The sequence below is a fragment of the Peromyscus californicus genome, unplaced genomic scaffold (assembly GCF_007827085.1).
Source record: "Peromyscus californicus insignis strain IS unplaced genomic scaffold, ASM782708v3 Scaffold_10__1_contigs__length_136768540, whole genome shotgun sequence".
In the NCBI taxonomy this organism is placed as follows: domain Eukaryota; kingdom Metazoa; phylum Chordata; class Mammalia; order Rodentia; family Cricetidae; genus Peromyscus; species Peromyscus californicus.
In genome coordinates, this window is record NW_026294391.1 from 48,153,233 (window position 1) to 48,160,630 (window position 7,398).

General features: G+C 35.1%; 1 pseudogene; it reads right to left on the minus strand.

Annotated features, from left to right (window-relative positions):
* Positions 1 to 7,174, minus strand: LOC128116611 (60 kDa heat shock protein, mitochondrial-like; annotated as a pseudogene).
* Positions 7,175 to 7,398: the final 224 nt, after the last annotated feature.

Here is a 7,398-nt window from a genome sequence, read left to right on the forward strand (position 1 = left end):
TTAGGCTGCCCCAGCAGCATCCAGGGTTGCAGTTCTTCCAAACATTGTGGGATCAATGATTCCCCTTTCCATCATGTGCACTAGAATCCAAGGCTTGGATTCACTGAAACAATCCCCTCCTAGAACAATGCCTTCTTCCAGAGCTGCTCTTGTAGAATTAGGGCATTTGTAACTCTGTCGTTTCTTTCACTTCAACATCACTTGCCCCTCCAACCTTAAGCACAGCTTCTCCATGGGAAGATTTAGCCAGTCGATCATTTAGCTTTTCCTTTTCACATTCAGTAGTTGTGATGTGTATCTGCCCAGTCATTTCTTGAATACAATTTTTAATTTGAGCTTTGTCATCCTTTCCTTTCAAAAGCATAGCATCATCTTTGATGACAATGACCTCTCCTACTTTTCTTAAGTCAGGAGCTTGAATATGTTTAAGATTTAGATTCAAACTCTCTTCTTTAAATACTGCACCACCAGTAACTATAGCCACTATCTTTAAGCTGGTTCTTTCTACTGTTCCCCAAACCCTGGAGCTTTGGCTGCTACATCTGAAGACCAACGTTTAGCTGTTTAATACCAGTGTGCTTTGGAGCTTCCGCACCAACAGCTTCAGTGTTTATGGCCAGGAGCTTCCTGTGAGCACTAGCAATTTCAAAAGCAGGTACAATGGACTGAACACAGAAATTTTCTTTTCATTCAACAGAACATAGGCATCTTGGAATTCACAAGTTGACCTTTTGATGTGTTAGAAAAATATGGGCAAATACAGCATCCATCAAACTTCATTCCTTCAATTATTTGTAATTCATCATTCAAGGTTTTTCCACACTTCACTGTGATGACATCTTTTCTTCCAACCATTTTCATTGCATCAGAAATGATATTTCCAATGTCTTTTTTTCTCCATTCCCAGAAATTGTATCAGAGAGAGGAATTTCTTCAGGGGTTGTCACAAGTTTAGACTGTTTTTTGTTTGATTGTTTGTTTTAAATTTGGCGATTACAGCATCAACAGCCAACATCACACCTCTCCTGATTTCCGCTGTTAGCAACTTGGTGATCTTCTCAAAGCATTCCTTAGCAATAGAACATACCAGAATAGCAGCAGTGAAGGTGCCATCAACAGCCTTTTCATTTCTGTTATTGACAACATCTTTAGCAACTTTAGTTGAGATATTTTTATATTTATCTTGTAAATCATTTGATTTTGCAACAGTGACCCCATTTTTTGTAACTCTGAGACTTGGTCATCTCTGTTCAATAATCTGTGCTTGCACTTGGGAGGCAGAGGCAGGCAAATCTCAGTGGGTTCCAGGCCAGACTAGTCTACAAAGGGAGTTCCAGGACAACCAGGACTGTTGCACAGAGAAACCCCATCTCAGAAAAAAATCAGAGCTAAAATATATTATAGATGAACTAGAATTACAAACAGAGACAGACATAGACAGGGACACAGAAACAGACACAGATATAGATGGTACAGCTATATATTATATACATGTATATATATATATATATATATATATATATATATATATACATATATATATGATATAGAGATAGAATATTTCACACAACAGAGAGGGAATCAACTTTTTTTTCCAGTAGCACAAGTGTGCTGGCTAGTTTTATGTCAACTTGACTCAAGCTAGAGTTGTCAGGGAGGAGGGAGCCTCAAATGAGAAAAGGTCACTGTAAGATCTGGCTGTCGGCAAACCTGTAGGGTATTTTCTTAATTAGTTATTGATGGAGTGGGCTAAACCCATTGTGGGTGGGGCCATCCCTGGGCTGGTGGTCTTGGGTTCTGGGAAATAAGCTGTGTAAGGCAGGGAAGCAAGCCAGTAAGCAACACTCCTCCATGGTTTCTTTATCAATTCCTGCCTTCAGAGTTCTTCTGTGCTTGAGTTCCTGCCCCCATTGCTTTGATGATAAACTGTTATATGGAACTGTGAATAAAATAAACCCATTCCTTCCCAAGTTGCTTTTTGTCATGGTGTTTCATAATAGCAGTAGTAATCCTACAACAACATGAAACCTTCTCCAAAACTGAAAACAGCATAAGATACAGGTCAAGGCTTAGCAAATACAAAATTTTGAGATGACTCCTTGTCTGCTATTAGACCATAATACAACAAAACTAGAAATCAACAACAAAATAAGCTACAGAAACCACAAAATACTTGGAGACTAAATGGTACATTTTGAATGAACAGTGGGTCATCTAAGAAACTGGAGAAGAAATTAAAAAATCCTAGAGACAAATAAATATCAAAACATGCATATCCTATCAGAACCTCTGGGATACAGCCAAGGTCATGCCTAAACAGAAAGTTTATGGAAATAAATACTCATATTTAAAAAAACTGAGTTAATAAATAACTTAATGATACATCTAAAAGCTCTTGAAAAACAGTAAGTAGCTAAACATAAACAATAGATGGCAAGAAATAATAAAGATTACATAATAAATTAATGAAATCAAGATTAAAATAATAATATAAAAAATAACCAGAGTTGGCTCATTCTAAAAGTTAATAAGATAGACAAACCCTTATTTACTATGACAAAAAGAGAAAAGAACACAAATTAATAAAATTAGAGATCAAAAGTGTGTCATTACAATTGAGTCCAGTGAAATTGAGAACATCACTAGAAATTACCATGAAAATTTTAAAGGAAGGTCTCATACCAGTTCTTAACTTGCTCCATAAAATATAATGTGAAGGAACACTGCCAAATTCATTCATTCTATGAAAGCAATATCATCTTGATACCAAACCCTGTTAAAGACACTACAAAAATGTCAGCTACAGTTTTCATTTGTTTGTTTTTTAAAGAATATATGTGCAAAAAAATCTAAACAAAATATTTACAAACTGAATTCAGGAATACATTAAGAAGATTATACATAATGAACCAATGACCTCTTCATTTTAGAAATGCAAGGTTGGTACAATACATGCAAATCAATAAATCTAATACACCATGCATACAAACTCAAGGAAAAAAAACTACATAATTATTTCAGTATATGCTGAAAAAGCATGGGACAAAGTCAAACATGTTCATATGATAAAAGTTCTAGAGACTTTAGGAATATATATAATATACCTCAAATTAATAAAGCCTGCATACAACAATCCTATAGCAAATATTATTATTATTAATTGGAGAAAAATGAGAACTTATCCTTTAAAACTAGAAATGAAATAAGAATGTCCACTTCCCCTCTCTTCTTTGATATAGTGCTCAAACTCTTACCTAAAGTAATTAGACAAAAAGATGTAAAAGGGATAATAATAGGAAGGGAAAAAGTCAAACTACTCCTATGTGAGTATGACATTATTCTTACTTAAAGACCCTAGTGAGTCTACTAAAAACCATTTGGACCTAATACACACTTACAGTCGAGCTGCACTATACAAAATCAATACAAAAAATAGCCTTAATGTATTCTAATGGTCTATTCTCCATGAAAGAAAGTAAGAAAAATATTCCATTCATAAAAATCCCTTCCAAATAAAGTATTTAGGAATATTTCTAACTAAAGAAATGAAAATTTTCTGCAAAGAAAACTTCAAGATATTGAAAAAGGAATTCACATAAGTAACTAGATAATGGAAAATTATTTCATGTTTCTGGATAGACAATATTAATATTGTAGAAATGTTTGTCCTACCAAAATCAATATATAGAATCAACACAACACCTATCAAAATCCCTGCCATATTTTTCAGGTTTAGAACACTAATACAAGAATTCATATGAAACCACAAAAAAGTCATACATGGCCAAAGCAATCCTAAGGATTAAGAACAGTGTTGGAGGTAACACAATATCTACCCTCAAACTATGTTATAGTGATAAAGACAGCCTGGTAATGGTATAAAAATAGACAAGTAGACAAAAAGAATAGAATAGAGGACCTGGTAATAAAACAGCAATTTTTAACAAAGGTTGAAAAAAAACATACTTTGGGCAACTATAACCTATTCAATAAATCGTTCTGACAAAAACTGGATTGCTACCTGCTGAATAACGAAATTAAATTTATATATTTCACATTGTATAAAAATGCCGTCAGAATGGATCAAAGACCTTAACTTCAATCCTGGAACTCTGAAGCTTTTAGGTACCTTAAAGGATACCCTTCAAGATATTGAGGCAGGCAAGGGCTTTTAAAATAGATCAACAGAAGAGGAATTAACCTCCAGTATCAACAGATGAGTCTACATGAAAACACAGGTCTCTGTATAGCAAAAGAAACAATCAGCTGAGTAAATAGATAACCCACAGAATGGAAGAAAATCTTTACCAGCCACACTTCAGACAAGGGCCTAATATCCCAAATTTAGAAAGAATTACAGAAATTAAATGTCGAGGGAATAAAACAAATGTCAATTAATAAATGGCCAAAAAGAAATACAAATGGGCAAAATATGGTATAAAATGTGTTCATTATCCCTATCAGGAAAATGCAAATTAAAACTACATAGAAACACCACCTAGTTATAGAATGTGAAGAAGTGTATCTCTTATGTTGGTGGGGGTGCAAATAATATAGCCATTGTGGAAATGAGTTTGAAGGTTTCTCAAAAAAAAATAAAAATATAATATAACCACCATATGATCCAGCAATTTCAAGCCTGGTCATATACACAGAGAACTCCATACCCTACCATAGAGATATTTGTATACCACATGCTTATTGTTGCTTTATTCACTATAGCAAAGAATTCTAATCAACCTAGTTGTTCATCTATAGATGATTAGATAACAATAATTTGGTATATATGTAACTGGAAGTTTTCCTGTGTTTCTGCCCAGGCCCTGCATTCAGGACAAATCTCTCCCATCCATGTCCATTAGCCACTTGGTTCCAAATAAACACACAGAGGTTTATATTATTTTCAAACTGTATAGTCTATGGCAGGCCTCTTGCTATCTAAATCTTACATCTTAAATTAACCCAAAATTGTTAATCTATGTATCGCCACATGTTCCGTAGATTTACCTGCATCCCATTACATGTTACTCCCTGGGTGGCTGGCTTGCATCTATTCCCTTCTGCCTTTCTTTGTTTTTTTTTTGTTTTTGTTTTTGTTTTTGTTTTGTTTTTGTTTTTGTTTTTCGAGACAGGGTTTCTCTGTGTAGCTTTGTGCCTTTTCCTGGAACTCACTTGGTAGCCCAGGCTGGCCTTGAACTCACAGAGATCCGCCTGGCTCTGCCTCCCAAGTGCTGGGATTAAAGGCGTGCACCACCACCGCCCGGCTCCTCTTCTGCCTTTCTTCTTCCTGTCTATCTGCTTGTATTTCTTGCCTGCCTCTAAGCTGCCTTGCCATAGGCCAATACAGCTTTATTTATCAACCAATCAGAGCGACATATATTCACAGCATACAGAAAGACATCCCACAGCATATATCTAACTGTATGTATCTATATCTATACCTATGTGTATATCACCTCTATCTCTTCTCTATATCTATGACTATAACTTACTTTTAAAGAAGAATGAAGTTTAAAATTTTTCAGGAAAATAGGTGGAATTAAAATGTGTGATACTAAGCAAAGTTAAAACAACTCAGAAAAAAAGAGATGTATGTTCTCTCTCATATTCACAGTCTAGACTACATGAATCTGGTTAATTAAGGTATCTGATGTTTTTATTTATTTTCAAGATTTTGTTCACATTGAAATTCATAAAATTAAGAAAAAATAAAATAGTGGTTTCTGACCTGAGAGAGAAAATCCAGAAGATCTGAAGATGGCTCTCTTCAACATTCCCTAGAATACTAATTCTTAGAATATTTATAATATAAGAGACCATCCAAGGACATGGAATGAACCATCTCAAAGGATGCTCAAATATATAGTTTCATAATTAGCCAAGCTACAAAACCCAGTTGATATATCAAAGGTGTATTCTCAGAAATATTACCTTACCAATGAAGAAAATTAGTGCCAGGCTAAATATTGTTCTGCTCTGGCCTAGTAACATATACCTTTGGGGAGGAGGGACGTTTTCTGATTAGAAGAAATTAGAAATGAACTTCTGATATGTTCAGTAATATCGTATTTATTAACTTTTGACCTGTCATGTAATTTGTAATTACAAGGGTTGTTGTGTTAGCAAGTTGATCAGACCAGATCTATAAGTAAATCAAAATATTTTAAAAGCAGTTTTCTAAGAATAATAATCACATGTAATGTCCAAACATTTTACTTGGAAGTGAAGAATCTTCATGATAACCAAAAAAGAGAGATGATAGATAACTCAGATGGCTACTAATGATTTCTGCTTCCTGTAGCCACTATAAATCTAATCCTGTGTGTGTGTGTGTGTGTGTGTGTGTGTGTGTGTGTGTGTGTGTGTGTATGTGTGTGTGTATAATCTGTGTCTAGTAACTTGATTGGAACAAGGCAAATGTGATAGGCTATTACATCTACAATTAGTTTACAAAGGACTCTTCCTTCTGTCTTATTTGTGCTCTCTTTTGCTGTTTCTTTTTGTCTGTAACCATATGTCATTTTGTGAACTACCTAGTAAGGAAGCCCAAATAGCAGGGAATTAACTGAGAGAGACTGATAGCCAACAGGCAGTGAGAAACTGATCCCTGAGAACATCAGTGTGAATGAGATTGAAAGCATCTTTCCTTATTCAAGCCTTGGATTGTTCACAGTTCTAGCTGACTGCAGATTTGTAAGAGTCCTTAAGTTCATGACACTTAGCTAAGATTTACCTGGGCTCCCATTCCACAGGAATTGTGAGATAATAAATGTTGTTTGAAGGCACTGGGAATAAATTTTTAAGCAAGAGTAGACAATTTGAAAAGAGCTGCCTGATACTTATTGAATGTGTCATTCTTGAGTAGAACAGAACAACAAATTGATAGATTGAAGAGTCAACAAACAAGGACATCCTTGAATTTGTGCTTCGGAGAATTACAATGTTACTCATTCTGCTAGGTGTTGGCATCTGCCACAAACTGTCACTAACTTCCTGTATGCTGTAAACATGCTATTCACAAAACCAATTTTCTGAACTCTTGTTATATAACCTCTCAGTGGAAATCAATAACCAAAGCAGTAGGTGACATACCAATATAGCACATAGCAATTTTTAGGAAATTCCACAACTTGCACAAGCTTAACATAGTGCCCATTCTTCCAGAACTCTCCATGGCGGCTAATTCTGACTGCAAGGGCAGTTTACTCAAACTGAGATAAAGTAATCTATCATGCACACACCTGTGTAGGATACAGAGTACTTTGGGAATAGCCCTGGAAGTAGTATAACCAGATCATATGGTAGATCTATTTCTAACTTATTGAGGAACCTCCATGTTGATACCCATAGTGACCACACCAGTTTGCACTCCCATCAGTGTTCAGTAAGTGTTCTTCT